Here is a 19,861-nt window from a genome sequence, read left to right on the forward strand (position 1 = left end):
AGGACCCATAGACAGCTCAGATTCAACATGCCAACTGGAGACTTGGGAATTGCTTTACTGGAACTAGAGACTCAGAAAACTTGTAGCAGGGCCAATAACAAGAAAGGGTGCATGTTAGTCCTCCAGAAGTCTGATCTGAGTGGTTCCAGCACATGCTTTAATTCCCATTTATTTCTTGCTGGCCACTTTTTCCTGAAATGCTTCTGTTAAGAGTACTGTCTTTTTTCCCACGCACTTGCCTTTACAACATGAACCTCTCAAACAGAACACAGTAAATAATGGACATTTTATATTGAATGATCTAACAAATCTCTTCACTTCAAGGTCTTGTGGAAATTTGACACATGACAAACAGCTTGACTAAAAGTTTTCCATCTCCAGGATCTTTTGAATCGATTGCTTTGTAACTGTATCTTCTACATACCAGAGCAAAACTGGCTGAACTAACTTGTTTGTGCCAATTTGAAGAACATTTTCCTAATTCTGCTGTAGAGCTCAACAAACTCGAGAATGTCCAGACTAGTGTACAGGTCCTGCATGAGAGCATCTCTTTGTTTCCACCCTCCTCTTTCCTCATTCCTTGGAGGTGAAATCCAGCCCTGGAATCCAAACCACTAGGAAGCCAAAGTCTCCCCTTAATGGGTATCCTGGTCAACCCAATTTAGTTAACAACCCATTATCTGTGATAGATTCTCTGACTCACAAAGCCACAGATGCCCAGAAAATTGCTTGGCCATTGGAATAGACATACTCCAGTGTTTCTTAGTATGTATGATTGTCTTAGTCCTGATAGGTTTCTATAAGAGAATTCCATAAGTTGTGTGACTTATAAACAACACAAATTTATTTCTTATAGTTCCAAATATTGGAAAGTACAAGACCAGATTCATTGTCTGGTGAGGGCCTGCTTTCTGGTTCACTGACAGCCATTTCTCATAGTGTTCTTATATGGTGGAGATGGTGAGGAAGTTACCCAGTTCTCTTTTTACCAGTAAGGGCACTAACCCCACCTGTGGTCTAATTAATCTAATCTGGGGTCTCTTTTATAAGGGCTTCATTGCCATCACCTCCCACAGGCTCCACCTTCTAATACCATCACACTGGAGATTTGACTTTAACATATGAATTTAGGAGAGCACAAACTTTCAATCTATAGCAATGGAATGTGCTAGGCCTTAATAATGGTGCTCCCTCCAAAATTCATGTTGAAACTTAATTCCTAATACAACAGTACAGTATTAAGAGGTATGGTCTTTGGAAGGTGACTGAATCATGAGAGCTTAAACATCATAAATTGACTGGCACTCTTGTGAAAGGGCTTGAAGTTGAACAGAGTTCTTTCAGCCTTTCCTTCCCTTTCACAAAATAAGGACACAGTGTTCTTCCCTTCTGGAAGATTCAGCCACAAAGCATCATCTGGGAGGAGAAGAGTGGCCCTCACCACTCACCAGATACCCCTTCTGCCAGTACCTTAATATTGGGACTTCTAGTCTGCAAAAGCATGAAAAATATATTTCTATTGTTATAAATTACCTAGCTGGTGGTATTTTGTAAAAGCAATACAGACTAAGACAGCATGTCAACCACCTGCATTCAGTCACCTGTGCAATGTATTTTAAAAGTACATTAAAATGTATGTCCCAGCTCCAGGCCTAACAAATCACAGTCCCAAGGGACTAGTAACAAGGTATATAAGTTTTTTAGCACACTTGCAGGTGATTCTTGTACATGCTAATTAGATAATCATTGTCAAGGAGAAAAGAATACATATTTAGAAGCCAAATTAACCCAGCTTCAAGCCCAGCCCAGTAACATCTGAACTATGGCCTTAGGCAAGTTATCTAACCTCTTCATTTCTAATGAGGAAAAATGGGGAATAATATATCTAGTAGGATTTGGGATAAGGTTAAACATAATAATATATTTTAAAATATTTTAGTCTCAGTACAGTCTGTGTCCTTACATAACAAGTGCTCAGTAACAGTTGACTGCTATTATTCTGTGGTTTTATGGAATTTAGCCTAACGGGCAAACCTATTACTGATCCTTGCACTTACTAAATCTTTCTGGAAACCTCCACCATAGATACAATGGCTCAAACTCCTATAGATACAATGGCTCAAAATGGGAGCTCTGTGTTACTCTCCAGTGGAAGCCCTAAGGCATGATCTTCTGTGCAGAGAACCCAATAGAACAATAATCCCTTCTCATAGAAAGCTGGGAATGAAAGGCAGGCAGTCTGATGGGGGAATCTCACTAACCTGCTCTTAAATCCTAAAGCACTGTGACTTATGAGGGCTCTCCCTGATTTCAGCAGCACATACACATCACACCGAACCCCCCTCACCCATAGGCCCACTGTGCCAGCCTGGCATCCACAATGCAGCTGACAGGCAGAGTGTGATAAGCAAACAATTTTCTGAGTCTGCACCAAAAAATGTTTCATATTCCACAGCTCATACAAATGGAAGAGGCTCTCGGAGAGTTCTGCATAACACCATTATGCATTTTGCAAGGAAATTATTTTTAAAAGCTTTTCCACTGACAGTTTCCACAAAGAGAGACAACTGTTCCTCTTGAAAGTTGCTATTTTCTAACATAGATAAGCAACTTAGACCCGCTTGTAGGGTAACTAGATGCTCCTTTACACTTTTACATCTGCCCTGGATTATTCCAAACCCTTAGTCTCTTGGAGAAATCATCTCCCACACTTGGGCATTAGACAAGAGGATTCCTGATTCCCAAGTTCGGAGATATAAAAACAAGACTCCACTCTACAAAGGAGAGTTTCCTCTAGTTAAATATCAAATCCCCTGATTTCATAACACTTGTTAGGGCCCCATAAGAAGTCAACCCAGCTAAGTTCAGAGGTAGCCCCACACATGGGCCATTGTGTTCTCACTGGCCCCCTCAAAATCAAGTGCAGTCAACAAAAAATTCATAAAAGAAATGTTACTTCCCTCCAACTTAGTCTGTGCTTAAAATAGTGGAGTGGGGGGAGCTACAGCAATTGTGCTGAGAACCCCACAACATTCTCAACCTCTCAATGCTCAGGTTTTACACACAAAGGTCCCTGGGCTCTACAAGGCTAGCTGGCTCAAGATAGCTAAATTAACAGCCCACCAGGAACAGCCACTGTTCCTCTCTGATCCACATACCTTGTTGCAGGTCTGGCTCACCCTCTAGAACAACTTCTTCCTTTACAGTCAAATTTCTCCAGGTGATACTTTTTACCTTCTTGCCCTATTGCTTGCCTGATGCCAGTACCCTCTACACCCTTTCTTCTCCCTCAAACAGTCTGTGTGGATCTTCAGTCCAGTTTTGGACAGTTTATCGTGTTGTGGTCAGTATTATTAGTGTCATTGTCTATCCAGGAGGCTCTCAGCAACTGGAAACACCTTTTAATTCTCTCTCAGTTCCCAGGACTCCAGCTGAAACACAACTGTCACCCAAATCTAAAGTCATGAAAATCGGTTTTCTTCTACAGTGTGAATTGAAATCAAATTCAGAAAATAATAAGTTTAATCATCATCTAACTTTCAACTGACCCTAGACTAAGTAGTATTTTTTGAGGTCTAGGAAAAGAATTTTCTGGAGATAAATTCATTGGTAGCTTTGCCCAATTTTGAGCTAGAGAGTCTCACGTGTGATCATTTTTCATCCCAAGGAGAGAAAGCAATCTCAGGAAAGGCTTAACTCAACAGCTTTGCATCATCCTCCTCCAAGGTGCTCAGGAGGAATGAGTGAACTTCTCCAGGCCAGATGTGCATTATTAATACTGACTCCATCTGGGAATATATCTGCTCCTACAAGCAATAAGCATTGTTTCCTTCCCTAAGAGCTTTATCTCAGAATCACCAGTCTTTCATCAAGGGTCACTGAGGATTAAGAATGAGAGTCAAAATCCCAACAGAAGAGATTCAATAATATATAACTGAAAAACTATTTTAGAAAGTTAAAATAAGCTGGGGCTGGGGATTTAGCTCAGTGGTTTTGCCAGCTGCCTTGCAAACACAAGGGCCCAAGTTCACTCCTGGGTACCCCCCCGCCAAAAAAAGTTAAAATAAGTTGATGCTAAGTTTAGAAAGGAGAAAGAAGAAATTACAAACATTTATTTATTAATAAATTCACTAATAAAATGCTGAACACTGAATGATGAATGTGTCTTCCTTTGGTTAAGGATTTGAATTCACTGACTTTTACTTGAAGAACTTGGAAATTAGAGCTGATTTTAGTATAAGTTGGCAAAGGCTAATACCACTAGTTAATTAGTTTTTGGATGGCAAGAGAGATCAAAAGATGATGTTTTAGATGCAGTGCCTTGAAGCTGACCCCAAGATATAGATTTATTAAGAAAGTAGTATTAGAAAAAATGAAGAAGGAAATAGAATGGAACATTTATGTAGTAAATACAGATAACTTAAAATTTAGGTGGTTTTTTTAAATGTGTTTAGAGCTTGCTACTCTAAGTGTGGCTCTCAGTCAACAACTTTGGCAACACCTTCAAGACTGTTAGAAATGCAGAATGTCAGGCTCCACTCTAAACCTAGTAAATCAGAATCTGAATTTTGAACAGATCTGCAGCCAGTTAGAATCCATATTAAATTTTGAGAAGCATTGCCTCATAGAAAGCTAAATACAGCTAGAGTCCGTGTGAAAGGAACAAGAAATACTGACGTCTGCTACCAGAAAGAGCCATTCACCAATTCTATATCCAAGTTTTGTTTTAACTTCTCCTGTGAGTAATAAGTATCTGTTAAAATTTGCTTGTAGCAAACAATAAATTCTGTGAGACCAGAGACTATGAGATGTGATATATTTACATAACATCTCCAAACATACAGCTAAGTATATATTTTGGATTCTGTAAATATTTTTACTTTAACCTCACTGCTTGGTAAGAATATAAAACAAGTTTATATAGTAAAAATGAATATGCCAAAAAATTAAACCACATATATTTTAGCAATGACATTAATGGTTAGTTTCTTGGACAAATAATGGAGATATCTATAATGTTCCAAGTGCCGGGTGCTATGTTCAAGATAAATAAGATGTCACTTGGCCTGTGCACGGAAAGAAAGGCTGGTGAGTTCATAGGTAAGTTTGTAGGCAGTCTTATAGTAAAAATGAATATGCCAAAAAATTAAACCACATATATTTTAGCAATGACATTAATGGTTAGTTTCTTGGACAAATAATGGAGATATCTATAATGTTCCAAGTGCCGGGTGCTATGTTCAAGATAAATAAGATGTCACTTGGCCTGTGCACGGAAAGAAAGGCTGGTGAGTTCATAGGTAAGTTTGTAGGCAGTCTCTGGAGTCTCTGTAGTATGCTAAGCTGAGTAATGTGTAAATGGAGTTGCAAAGCCAACTGTATGGGATTCCAAATTCAGACTGTGGAGGAAGTGGAGACCAAAAAAGTAACCCTGCTCTCAGACATGAAGGATTAAGGGACAATAGGAATCACAAAAAGCAATTGGAGAAAGTGCTATAGGCCGAAGGAACAGCACAGGAGAAGTTATAAAAGCAGAAAGCTCTGGCTCATATAAATAACAAGAAGTTCTTCAGAATAGGTAGGCCCTGGATGCTTGAGAGGGAGCAGTGAGGGATGAGCCAGTAAGAGGCAGGAGTCACACACACGAGGACTGGTGTGTTGAAATGGGAGGCATGGTGACCAATCAGAATCCCTCCATTCGGGACCTAGGTATTCAGTCTACCAGCTGCCTGGAGTCTATGATAAAGCTAAATCCCTCTGTGGGCATCAACGGATTCAACCCAAGGGGGCCTCATCCAAGGTGAAGGTCCCTGGTTGGGGACATCCCATATCCAAAGACTAGGGATGCCTACAGAGGTACTTCTCCTTTGCCTTTATTCCAGATGACCTTGAAGACGCAATCTAGGCCACCAGTTCCTTGAGGGATTATCTGAGGCTGCTGCTGCAATTGTACTGCAATTTATCTCCTCCCACTACCCATTTCTGCATAGGGATACTATGCCCAGTTTAGACTGTTTCTGCTACCACTCACCTGCCACTGGCCAAGTCCACACAAAAGGCAGAAGGCTGAAGGCTAAAGGTCGCGCTCCCAGAGGCCAGCCATCCAACACCAAAGCAGGGAAAACAAAGGTGAGGAGGGACTCCAGAGGCAAATGGACAACACTTGGCAGGGCTATATGGAAGTTAGGCCATAACACACAAAAGAGAGGAATTCAGAGGAAATACAGACAATGAAGACCCAGAAAGAAACAATCATTATCAGCTTCACTGAGATGAGAAGATATTGTAATCATTAAATAGGAAAAAGGTGCTATCAAAAAATATTCAGAAACAAAGAGCTCTTAGAAGTTTAAGTTCCAATGGCAAAAAGAAAAAGAAATTGTAGAAAGTTTAAAGGGCAAAATTGCCACAATCACACAAAAATTAGAGTGAAAAGATAAAGTAACAGAGTATAGAAAAGATAAAATTAAGAATCATTCCAGGAAATATAACATTTGAAGAGTAGAAGCTGGATTAACAGAGAAAATAGAGAGAAAGAAATCATCAAGAAAATAATTTAAGAAATTTTTCCCTGAAATGCAAGGCATGAGATAAGTTACCCGTTCAAAAAGACCCACTGTATTTCCAGTGGTGGACAAAGCCTTATTGACATCACTAGAATTGACAGCATTAGAAAGGAAGAAAAAGACTACAAGTTTCTAGGTGAAAACAGCAAGTTACATACAAAAAGTCTAAAAGATGAACATGGGTCTAGACTTTTCAAAAGCAGCATTAGAAAAAAAAATATTTCCAACTTAGAATTTCCTACCTAATTTTTCAATTAAATACAAAGGAAAATGAAGGTGCTTAAAGACACGAAATGTCTCAAAAACTTAACCTCCTTTACACTCTTCTCCTGATGCTAGTACACAGCCGCAAGAGAATACTGTGGAGTACCTCACGAGAGCAGTAAATGAAGCAAAGAGAAGAATTACCAGGAAATCAGTGAAGAGACATTCTAGGATGACTTCTGTGCCCAGAGAGGGCAATGAGGGCAAATTACAGTGTGAGGACTTGAGAGATTGACAACACAAGAATGCTCACTGCCATTGTGTCTCCTAAAAACCACAGACAGATTGCCTGGGAGAGGTCAATCCACACTCTAATCTGTGCTTGTCTTGACAATGTACTAATGAAGTCCTTGCTCACCACACCACAGCCACTGCCTGAACCAACTCAGAGGGCTCATATTCCATATAAATGTTCTGCTTTGGCCTAGCCGGGAGAGCTTAAGATAGGTCATGAGGAACTTTGAAGAATAATAACCACAGGATCCCACTTTCCCTGCCTATAATCCTTCTGGGCATACAGCACTAGACTCACATTAGAGCCCTGCCGAGTTCCCAACTAGTGTGACTCCTCTGTTTCCGGAATTTCTCATGATTATGTCCTTTGAATCTCCCTGAAAGAGAACCTGTCACCCCATGGGTTTCTCAGGGAATCTGAGACACTGTACACTGTCTTCATTATCATTAACATATATTAATTGTACAAACTGATAGGTTTCACTGTGACATTCTCACACATGTGTATATTGTGCCTTGATTATGTCCACCCTCCCTTCTACATTCTCTCCTCCCCTCTCCTCCTTGCTTTCCTTCCCATTCTCTTAATAGTCCCTCTTTAACTTACAAGTCATGGTTTTTGTTTTTCTGTTTTAATATATAAAAGGAAGTATGGGACAGTTGTCTTTCTGTCTGGCTCACATATTTCACTTAACATGATGTCCTTCGGTTCCATCTATTTTCTTGCAAATGATGTAATTTCATTCTTATGGTTGAACAATAGTGCATTGTGTGAATATATACCATATTTTCCTGTTGACAGACACCTGTACTGACTCTGTATTTTGTTTGTTGTGAATAGTGCTGCAATAAACATGGGTGCAAGGGTATCTTTTGTATGCTGACTTCATTTCCTTTGCATGCATACCTAGGACTGGGATAGCTGAATCAAATAGTAGCTATATTTTTAGCTGAGGAACCTCTATGTTGGCTGCACTAATTTTCTTTACCACCAACAGGGTGTATGGGTTCCTTTCTCTATTTTCTACTGATATCCTTCATCTACTGCCTTTTTCCTTGCACAGATGTTTTTTCCTGCTACTATGTATATCAAAACTGAAGAGTGTATCTCTAAACAACACTTACTATGGTAATAAAATTATAAATAAAAGCCAAGGAATATTTAAAACAAAAAACAGGCCAGGGATTTAGCTCAGCGGTTCGGTGGCCTGCCTTGCAAGCACAAGGACCCAAGTTCAATCCCTGATACCAAAAAAATTTTTAAAAATAAAATAAAAAAAACAAAAATCTAGGCAGCAGGTACCTCAAATGAGGGAAGGAGTCACCTCTGGTGATGAAAGATACAATAACAGATACACACAATAATTTGTTTTTCTGAAAGAGTGTAATATATTTCTTAACCTGAATGTTGGATTGTTCTTTAAACTGTACCTATTCATTATGTACTTTATGCTATATCTTGTAAGGTTGGAATATTGTGTCACAACAAAAAATTTAAAGTAGCAGAAATGGATTTAAGAATTTTCTAATAAATGAAAATAGTAAATGGAGTATGAGGAAGATGAAGGCAGAGAGAATTTAAGGATAAAGCTTGATTAATGAAATGAATAATGGCTCTACTCAATGAAATGGTACACAGCTGTAAGCACAGATGTGAAAAAATGTACAGTAGGCAACAGAAATATAAGGATTTGGAACTCAGAAGAGCCTGGGCCAAAAAAAGTAGACCAAGTATTGTGAGGATATAGTTAGCAGTTAAAGCTGTGACACTAGATGAGATTGCTTAAGAAGCACGTCAAATGAGGAGAGAGAAACTCAAGGGAACATCGATATTTAAGAGCTAATTAGAGAAAGACTTTGATTCAAAGCCCTTAGAGTGAAAATGGAAGTTAACAATTTACTAATTGATCTGCCCTTCTAAGGACATTAGATTGCATCTGATTTTTTTTTTTTTTTATCAGACTGTCTTCCAATGTATTTGTTCTTCTTGGTCTTGGGAGGCTATGACTGACTGCATGAAGAAAATCATAAGAAACCATGTCTTGGACTCTCTTAATAAAAGTTTAAGGTCCAAAGGTCTTGAAAAGTTCAGACAGAAGTCCAGTACTAGCGAATAAGAAAAATGGTAAGGTAGGGCCGGGGATTTAGCTCAGTGGTGCTGCTGCCTCCCTCACAAGCACAGGGACACAAGTTCAATCCCTGGTACCAAAAAAAAAAATGGGAAGATAAAATTTAGGGGCAAAATGAACATAGGTAAAGAAGAGAAAGCTTAGTACAGGTATCCAAGCAGATAAGACTATTAAGGAGACAGCAAAAAAAAAAAGTAAGTCAAATTGACTTGATATTAAAACCAGACCAAAAAATTACAAGAAAAAGGAAACTACAAACCAATATAATTTCTAAATAAAGAAACAATACTGAAAAAAAAAATATATATATATACTAACAGATGGAAGTGTGGGATGAGTTAACCACTTTGAAAAAGTTTATCATATTCTTATAAATTTAAACACATGCAAATCATGTGATTTAACAATCCTATACTAAGGTATTTACCCAAGAGACATGATAATATATGTTCATTCAAAGACTTTTACATACATGTTCATAACAGCTTTATTCATAACAGCCAAAAATTAATAGCAGACAGCTAACTATTTCAAATCTGGATTTATTATTTCCATGAACATAGGGATGCACTCAATATGGTTTTCCTTACTTTATTAGAGAGGTCATTTCTTGTTGGATTAAAAAAAAACTTTGAAGAGCCACACTTAGTTTTGTGTTTGTAGTATCTAGTTTATCACTTAGCACATAGTGAATGCTGAATAAACATTTGTTGGTCATAATATAATTCAGTATAATTTTAGGTCCTCCAAAGACCGTAATATTACTTTAAGTCTCAGATTCATGACAAACATATTTTCTCTTCATCCTCAGTTAAGGGCCCTATAGAAAGTTCTCGGCAATCACAGGTCTCACAAGGACTGAAGTTGGCTATCAAATAGTAGCTCCAGTAAGAAGCCTGAGGCTTCAGGATGAGAAGTTAGCCTGTCTTCTTCTTTTTGCCCTAGTAGACTAAGATTGTGCAATCATAGATGAGAAAAACATGAAGCACTACAATTCTTCAATCGAGAGAGTTCTAGATCAAGCTCCAGTGTGAATTGACAAGTCCATTATTTCCTCTGACTTAAAGGAAATTTGGTTGCAGGAATAGGGAGCCTCATGTAATGAGGAAAAAGACAAAAAATTAGATACCTAGATTTTCCCAGGTGTATCATTAATGTCAAATCCAGCCTAATTCAGTAACTAGCTTAATTTTATGATCCCAGAATTAAGTTCTAAGCATTATTGGGTGAGTAAACATTATACACTTAAAGTGGCAATATGAATTGCTTTTCATTTTGTATTTGCATTATTATTTTCAACTGAACTCCAGTTAAACTACAGAAAATCAAAAGTATAATATTCCAAGCAGCATGCAAACAATAATTTTTAAAAACACTCCTTAAACATGTAAACACCAAAGCTGTTCACACTTTGTTTCCAATCAAGAAGCGGTTTGGAATGTCAGCAGGTAAACCCATTTAATTGTTCTATTCATTGCAACTACCCTTATTAGAGCTGTCCTTGTAAAGGCAATGAAAATGTCAAAGTTCAAAAAATGTCTTAAGATTACATTTGTGCTCCAAATTTCCTTGAGAAGACTAAAAGTCATTATCAAAATGAAATATACAATAGACTAGGATTTTTTCAGAGCAATCACTGCACTGTTTACTTCTTTTATTTCCTGTTCTCTTTTTATCCTAATTGCTGCTTCTGGCCTTTGAGAAGGTATTGGTCCTTGATTAAATATGTAAATAAATAAAATTTTTTAAAACTCCAAAGGGCATAGAAGTTCTTTCCTGCAAATTTTGCAAGTTTTAGCCCTTTCCTTTTCATATAATTGTATTTGTTATAAAAGAAAACATCAGCATCTTAACTTTCTGGAAGTTATCTAATGAGTTTCGGGAGCACATAATTTATTTCTTTCAAGTGCTTCAGAAAGATGGATAGGCTTCATTTGTGCAGATCAGACTTAGTAAAGCTATCTATGAGATGATGAGGGAAATACTTTGATTAAAGACTAGGAAATAGGTGGAAAGGGGGAAATAGGGGGAAAGGTGGGTTTAAAAAAAAAGCCAGGAGAGGCTAAGGAGCAGGAAAGTAATGGAGACATTTTTCCAACGTAGCTTTCCCCATCCTAAAGGTTTAATCCGTTAACATACTGTCAGGCATTATTCATTTGCATGTATATCCTTCAAATTAGACAAGGTTCCTTAAGGGAAATTTTTCTTTTTGTGTCCCCAATACCTGGCACCAAGGAAGTCTCTGAGATGTCTTGAAATAAATAAATCTACAATAGTATGAAGCTCAGTGCAGAAAAACAACCAAATAAAAGTTAAAAATAGCTTTCCATCTTCTAGGAATCAATACTCCAGAGTTGGAAAAACAAGTGCAGAATACACCAGTCTGGAAAGACTGCAGTTCTGCTCAGCATGGACAAACTGCAGGAGGATCCTTGGGGGCAGGGATCCGTGAGAGCCTTATGAAATGTGCAGTTCCTACCAATACTGACTCTGAGAGACAGGGGCTCCCAGTGGAGCAGAGGTGCAAGGAACCTTGGGAAACACCATCCTAGCACTGTAGGAAGAGCCAAATGACCCTGAAAGGCTTCTTTCTATCCAACTGCTTCATTTTTCAGAGAGGAATGTGAAGAGCTAGAAAGATGAAATGATTTCCCCAAGGTTGCACAGCAAATTTAGACCTAAGGACCCCTGACTTGGAGTTTTTGCTCTTCTGTTTGTTCAGGAAAACTCCAGCAATTAATTGTGTACCTGCAACCCAGGCTCCTCCATTTGATCAAGGAGCCACTGCTGGTGATTTGATAACTCCACATCCACTGCTATCTTTTCAAAACACCTTTCTCTAACTTCCCCCTTTAACATTGGCATCTGAACCTTCAGTCCATTGAGAGGGACTATGGTAACTATACTGCCAAGTTAATAACTTCAGAAATAAAACAGAGGAATGAGTATTGCTTAGGAACAAAAGTCTGAATATATGGGTTTTTATTTTTCATATACACACAAAGCAGTCCCTTGACATTCTGCCCCAGCCTGCCCCTCCCCAAACTACTCAGGCACTGTCAACCAGTAGTCTTTGTTCCAGCTCTTTCCTTGGCCTACAGAGTCCTCCCTAACCCCACTTTAACTCCTTCTTCATCTGCTCTACCACTTATGTTCACTTTAAAGCTTCTTCTTATGACAGGCTTTTCAGATTGCCCCCAATCATAACAAATTGTTCTTTTATGTGAGACTATAAACTCCACATGTGCAGCCTTTGCCTCCACTTCCGCTTTCCGATCCGTTTAACTCAGGTGCTATTCTGGTCCCCTTCCAGATTGAAAACCTCCAAAAAGCAGGGATAAGATTTTTTTTTCACTAAACATCTCAGAATAGGTATTGAGTAAATGCTTATCAAATGAAGAGATAAACAAAATATCCTTTCACGGTTGTGTATTTGCAAATATTTACTAGCTAAAGAAGTATATAAATTGCAATATATTAAAATTTTGCTCATAAAAGAAGTTATACAGTAACGGTGGAATTCAACTCAAAAAATAAGTATATTATTACTTTAGGAAATAATACATGTGAACTTTTTATGAAGTGGAAAAATGTTGTTTAGAAAGCTTAACTAAAACGAGAAAGTAATTAACACTTGAGGTTCTTAAACAGATTATCCATGATGCCACATGGGGAAGGAGAAGAAGTGTACAAAAAAACCACCTTGACAGCGCTGGAAATGGGCACAGCTATGGAGCCATAGCATTTGCAAAGAAAGAATGGAGACAGGTAGAAGATCAGGGTGAACTGCCCTTGGAAATACTTTAATTCAATATTTTTATCCCTATTTATTTCCAAACAAGTTTCAGGGATGTTGGAAGTGATATCAAAAGGAAATAGGGTATACAATGGGGCAATAATCATATTTTTCAATTCCTACGTGTGTGAAAGATATAGAAAACGGGGACTTTGTACAGAAACCACTTTTACAAAGACATGGGCATCCACAGATAATCTCATACACCTGCAATAACAGTGAATAATGAGCAGTAGCTTCAAACAAGTTCCATCAGAGGAGTAGTTATCCACGTCCATAAAGATGATGAACACCTAGAGGTGCTGGGAGAAAATAAAGTCAAATAGCCTCTCTGAGAAGCTCAGGTGATCACAAGTCATTTATTTAACAGTTATTTATTTAGCATCAAATGAATGTAAAGCACGAGAAAGTGAAGTTTTAAATTTGTTCTGAAAGAGCTTATAATGAAGAAGGAAAATAAATACATTCCCACACACACTATATATATAACAAGCCAGCTATTAATTAAGCACACACTATTTCTTGAAATCTCCTAGGTACTCAAGTTAGATAATACATAAAAAAGATACTATCTGTCCCCAGGACACTTACACTCTAGGTAGGTAAGGAGGCACACAATAAGTATGAAACAAATTGTAAGCTATATAAAATAGGAGCAAGCATCTTAGTCCAGTAGAGCAGCAAATAAATGCCCTCTGAATTACTTACCTTCTAGCCTAAAATAACTGGAAAAGGGGGAGGAGTAGAGAAAGCTAAGAAATGGAGACAATTCTTGAAAGATGAGTAGGATCAGGATCTAGGGGAAAATACGGATTAGTTCAATGACAAAACGAAAACATGCAAAGAAGAGAAGTGATTGACTTGAAAGTGTACAATCTTCTCATGATTGAGTAGTTCAAAACAGGGGTGAGGAAAGCTTTTTAAGTATATTGAATCATACTCCAGAGCTGCGTGTTCTCAAATTTGTCAGGCACCTATTTGCATGTGACTTTATAGCAATGCATACAAAACCGACTTGATGCCCTTGGACCCTGAAGCTAGGTCCTGACGTGTCAGAAATGATACACACTAGCACGCATGCCAGCCCTTTCTCCCCTCTGTTAAGAATTTCAAAATCCCTTATCTAACTCCAGAAATCCTGGATTCCTAGGACACAATAATCAAGAACAGAGAAAAATGCAAAACATAAGCATGAGAAAGTTAGATGCTCAAATCATGAGCAGCCTCACCCACAGCATGCTTAGAAGTGGCTCAGTAAAGAATATTTTCCCCTCAGCTATTCTTAGTGATTCTATACAGCTTTGAAAATGAGGTCTTTCTGCCTTCTTTTTCACAATTTCATAATACAGAATAAAAAAACTTTCAACTCTCTTGCAAACTGAAAAAAAAAATGCTTACATTTCTTCCCATTCAACAATAACTCAGAGGCAGCTAATGAGATTTGCTTTCCTTCCCTGTACTCCCAGAAGCCATTCATTCTCCACCTGGCAGGGTCTAGCCATGAAAATTTTCACCATAGTTCTTCAGGCAACTAGGAGAGGGATGAAAATGGTTTAGTAATGGGAGTTGCCGTAAAGCTTATAATTACTGAATTCACTACAGTGACCATTATAATGAAGTGTTTGTTTAAATCAAATATCTGTTGACTCTGAAGATAAATGATGTACTCTATGCCCCATCTTCCCTGAATATACTAAGTGAGCTTTTTTGCACAACAGTGGTTCATCCATCTTTCTTTGGTTCACCAGCTTGCCTGACAGGAGCAAGTACCTTCACCTCACTCAGGAACCCACATGCAGACCCTGAGTACCCATCACCCAGTACGTGAACCCAGCACCAGCCAGTAACAGAACCTAATCCATTCTCATAAGGCCTTCAGGGAAAGCAGACATTCTTTTTAACAGGAGTAATACCAAGGGTGGGCCAACAAACAAACACCAATGTAGCTCTGTATGAACTTGAGACATGCCTACCTTTCTCTGCCTTCATTTTCACATCTTTGAAGTCAAGGGGTTGACTTTATCTGTAAAATCTGAGTCCTTGAACATTCTGTGATTCTAAATTGGAAAGAAAACTAGGGTTAGAATTAAGCTCATGCTCAAGTCCTCAGACTGAGGTGGCTCCACAGAGTTTATCCCCTAAGACCCTGCAACAAAGCCTTTGATGGAGGCCTTCATTAGAAGACAGGTGGATTTTTCTCTCAAAATCTCTCCACTCTCACCTCTTCTATTTTTTTTTTCAAACTCAGGACCTTCTGCCTGTGAGGCAGGTGGCAGAACCACAGAGCTAAATCCCCCAACCCTCCACTCTAATCTCTTTCCCTTGTTCGGCATTTTATCTGGTAGCAGGAAACGTTCTTTGAAGCCTGAAGACACTTATGAAAAGAGTAAGAATCATGTTCATTCTCCATCCTATTGTCAGCCAACTAGCAATTGTCAACACAGGACAAGAAATGTTGAGAGGATTAATTAGTTAATCTTCACGGAGGGCTTGAAGAGGAGGAATGCTCTCCATAGAGCTCAGGAGAATTAAGGCTGGACCAATTTTCACATCAAATAATAAAACCTTAGAAGAACACATTTCAAGATTTAAACTGCGAGCAGTAAACAAAAGTGCAGAAGGGAAGGGTAGAGCGAAGTGATTCTGTTTTGCTTCACTGGGGACACAGGGAAACCCAACCAAAAAAGATGGGACATTAATCAAAAGATCCACAACCAAGCACTAGAAAGCGTACATGCTTTGTTTTATTGTTTGTTCGTTGTTTTGATACAGAGTCTCGCTTTGTAGTTCAGGCTGGTTCTGAAATCACTATGGAACCCAAAATGGCCTCTAACTTGCAGAAATCTTCCTGCCTCAGCCTCCTGAGTGTTGGGATTACAGATGTGCTCCACCATACTCGGTATGTGCACATACTTTGAAAGAGGACATGAGAAAGGTAAAGAATAATACAGCCAAAGTCTACAGATGAAAACCCCCATCCTGTGAAGGAGAGGTAGCTCTTTCATGGCGGCCTTATAAAAGAACAGCTCTGGGTCTCATCCTTTCAAGCCTTCTTCATATATCTCCTTTAGAGAGCAATCTGCCCCCAGCTGCCCTGTAAACCTACTGCAAGAAAGGAGCTGTCCACAAAGGGTCATCACTCAGATCTCTGGAGGACCCCCACACCACTGGAAAAATCCAAGAACTATTAGAACCAAGAGTCCTAGGCTGTTCCCATCTCTCCTTAAAGGAAAATTCTTCTCCATAAAAAGACTTGAAGCTCAGACTAAGCAATCTAGAGAACTGAAGCATTTATCCTGCCAATCCAGACCAAGAGTGGTAAAATGCTGCTTTGTTCCAGAGCATTTGGGGAAAAACCCGAGGCTAGCACTGTTCCTTGATATGTATTGTTTTTGAATCTCAGAAGTTGTCAAATACCTCTGCCACCTGAGCTAAAATTCTAGCCAATGCTCTCCTTAAACCTGAGCAGGTATTGGTAGCACACTCGGGTCACCTTCAGAGCAGTCTCTTCTAGTCCAGACTTTTTGTTGTAGATCTCTGCTTCTTCAGTGCATTTCATTGACTATTGGTGGACATTACACAGATTCCTAAGTATTTAACACCCTGAGAATGGCTAATGTATGTCAATACACTAAAATTCTTTCATGGTTAGAAAAAAAAGTCTGCAAGCACAGCAGCAAGTAAAATGGATTGGACTATTTCATAATTTATGATCCCTTTTAAGGATACACATTAAAGAAGTGTTGACTTCTAGGCTAGAAAAAACAGAGCTTAAGCCCAAGACCTCCCTGACTGGACTTCTAGCTAGAGGAAAAATTTTTTTAGCCATCCTAAGCCATGAGGTTCTCCTCTGCAAAGTGACAATTATAATAACATCTGACTCAGGGCGGTGATCAAAAGAACACAGTACCTGTGCTCAGTAAATGTTCAGTGGTGCATTTGAGTCTTAAATTTTATTGTTAATTCTATCTGCTGTGGTTTGAATATGACCTGTCCCTTCTGAAACTTGTGTTGGAATTTAATCCCTCCACAAGATACTGAGAACTGAGACAATGTGTGGCCTTTGAGAGGTAATTAGGACTCTGCCTTCGTGAATGGATTAATCCACTCAGGCAATTAAAGAATTGCTACGTTAATGGGTTATCTCCAGTATGTATCTTCTATAAAATCCAGTTTGGCTGGGTCTCTCCCATGCTTTCCATCTCCCACCATGTGGTGCTCTGTACTGTCCTGGGACTCTGCCAGCAAGAAGGTCATCATCTGATGAGGCCCCTTGACCTTGTGTGAGAACAGTGAGGCAAATAAGCCCATCTTTTTTATCACTTACCAAATTTGTACTATTCAGTTATTAGCAACAAAAAACAGTAAGACAAAATTTCTATTGAGGAAATATGTGAAAATGTAGTTCTAATTTCATAACACAACAGTTTTTATTTTTCCATGTTCCTTTTTTATTTCTATCCTTACACACACACACACACACACACACACACACACATCTATTAACACACTATACATAAAGCTTTTTTCTTCTATATTGTGACTTAATTTCTGCCATGAATGCCTTTCCATCCTGTTTTCTGATCTCTACAATTATAATCTGCAAAGAGCCCGTGATGTTCCCCACATTGGCACACCACAGATGAATAAAAAGTACCTCCACTGGGAAATGATGATTGAGTAGTAAAACACACTGAACTTGGAGCCTGAAGACCTGGGTTTTTCATTTCCTCTATCAAAACACATATGCTTTCAGGTACTTCGTAGTGGATCTTTTGAATGTGTTTTCTGACTCTTGCTTGGGTTTTCCTGTTCTCACAACTAAACTAAACTTTCCAAAATCTGCCACTCACTTTAACCATGCAGCCTTAAAGAAAGCATATCACCTTTCACAAGCTGTTTCCTCATTTATAAAATGAGGAGGAAAAATAAAGCCACCTACTCTGGAGGATTGTTATGAAGATGAACTGAGATAATATGTATGAAAAGGCCTTGTAAACCATAAATGACTGCACCCCTGTATGGTAAAATTACACCGATGTATTTTATCACTTTTCTTTCTTTTAAAAGATTCCTTTAGTATAAATTCCTAAAGAGGAATTATTTTTCCAAGAGTATTTCTATATATATGGGCCATGATAGACACACCTAAAGTGCTTAAAGGAGGAGGGAGGCTTGGAAACAAATGGATAAAGGCAAGCTCAGTCCATTACTCTCCAGTGCTCTCAACAATCACAAAACCACATTACAAACACATACGTTCACTAAGGGTTTATTTTTAAGAGTGTCAAACCCAACACTGCAGAGTTGGAGATGAACACAAAAATGTAAATAAAACCTTTCTGCATACTTTGTGTTTTTACCAGTACTGTGTATGTCCATCCAAACTTACAGCTTTAAACAGAATGTGAAAGCCATCCTTTGTCATCCATAAAGAACGGCCTTTGAACGAAAAGTGAGTACTCACACATGTGATGTGCACTAGTTCATCTACCCCATCTGCTGTCCCTGAGCCCTGGAGGGTTAGGTGCCAGAGAAGGAAGAGAAAGGGGACACTTCCAAGGATAGGTATTGGAGCTGTGTCCCTTAGACAGAACGAGAATGAAGAAAAATGAGTTGTGACAGCCAAACTCATCTGTGGCCAGAAATACTTGTGCTCAATGCACCTCTCATTTATAACTTTTCATCTTTTGTAATAACCTCCATAATCAGAGCCCTTGTGAACATGTTCAGTTTCCTGTCAAGGGTTGGGAAGCTAAGGGGGGAATGGGGCTGTATCCACTCTGTGGGGTCAATGTATGAGTGACGGCTGGGAATGCAGTGGTGGCCGAAGTATATGGCTCAGCAAGTCCATAAGGGCACCCACCCAAGGACTAGTGGAGATGTGGGACAAATATCTGAAGCCAGTGTCAGCCTCTGAGCTGGGAAGCAGTAATAGACAGACAGTGCTCAGACTCACAAAGAAGACCCTCAGCTGCCATCCAGATGGATTTCATGGATTCCCATCTAAATGACTACATGACACACACAGGCTGAGTCACAAGGATAGGGCACCAACACTAAACCATGGTGAGCTCTAGTCCACAGAATGATCTTTCCAATCAGAACTTCATTTCTGTACCTACCTACACCTTATTTAACTTACTTTGTGGATCTTATCAGTCACTTATAGCACCCTCCTAAAAAGGAGGAGGCCCGCACATTCAAATCAGACAAGATACACTTCGAATCCCAGCTCTAACAGAGAAATTTCAGGCAGGAACCTTCACTCTCCTGTGCCTTAGTTTCCTCATTTATAAAAATGGGCAAATTCAAACCCCCTCCTTAAATAATCAGAGTTATACAACATATTTTCCTAAAACCAGCATCTGGGGCCTATGAATGTAATTCCTGTTTTTTATTACCATTTGAAAGATCTGCATGCTCATGTATATTGTCAATAGCATAATAACAAAATTTTGGATTCCATTGTTCCTTTCCATGAAATTTCTAATTTAATTTAGTAGCATTGTGGACACAGGAGTCAAGCTCTGGTCTCAATTACCGAAACACAACTTTCAAATATAGACCGAGAATCTTCTGAAACCCACTTTGACTTCAGAAAGCAGCAGCGCAGAACATGGCCTCACCATGTTTATGATGTTTTAAAAAGTGGAAGTGGGAAGGGTAGGGGAAAGGAAATAAGGGAAAAAAATATATGAGAAAATGAATAAATGCAAATAAAGTATTTGTAAATAGGGAAGGGGGGGTGAAGGGAGGGCAGGGGTAAGGGGAAGAAATGAGAACCAAGACCTGTCATGTAAAGGTACAAGATCCCAATGATGAATGTAACTGTACTGTATTCCTAAAATGGACCAATAAACACAATGAGA

General features: G+C 38.8%; 1 long non-coding RNA gene across 2 annotated transcripts in view; it reads right to left on the reverse strand.

The window, feature by feature from the left end:
* LOC104860506 overlaps positions 1-19,861 on the reverse strand; it is a 63,918-nt gene that overhangs the window by 29,621 nt on the left and 14,436 nt on the right. The window contains exons 2-3 of one of the 2 annotated variants that reach the window (XR_779715.3): positions 14,963-15,046; positions 13,698-13,785 (exon numbers count right to left, since the gene is read on the reverse strand). This is a non-coding gene — a long non-coding RNA (uncharacterized LOC104860506). Of the gene's footprint in view, positions 1-13,697; positions 13,786-14,387; positions 14,466-14,962; positions 15,047-19,861 lie in introns of those variants that run through there. The other variant, XR_779716.1, reaches the window with a different exon arrangement.

The sequence above is a fragment of the Fukomys damarensis genome, unplaced genomic scaffold, assembly GCF_012274545.1.
Source record: "Fukomys damarensis isolate Sample0158 unplaced genomic scaffold, DMR_v1.0_HiC HiC_scaffold_30, whole genome shotgun sequence".
Taxonomy (NCBI): Eukaryota; Metazoa; Chordata; class Mammalia; order Rodentia; family Bathyergidae; genus Fukomys; species Fukomys damarensis.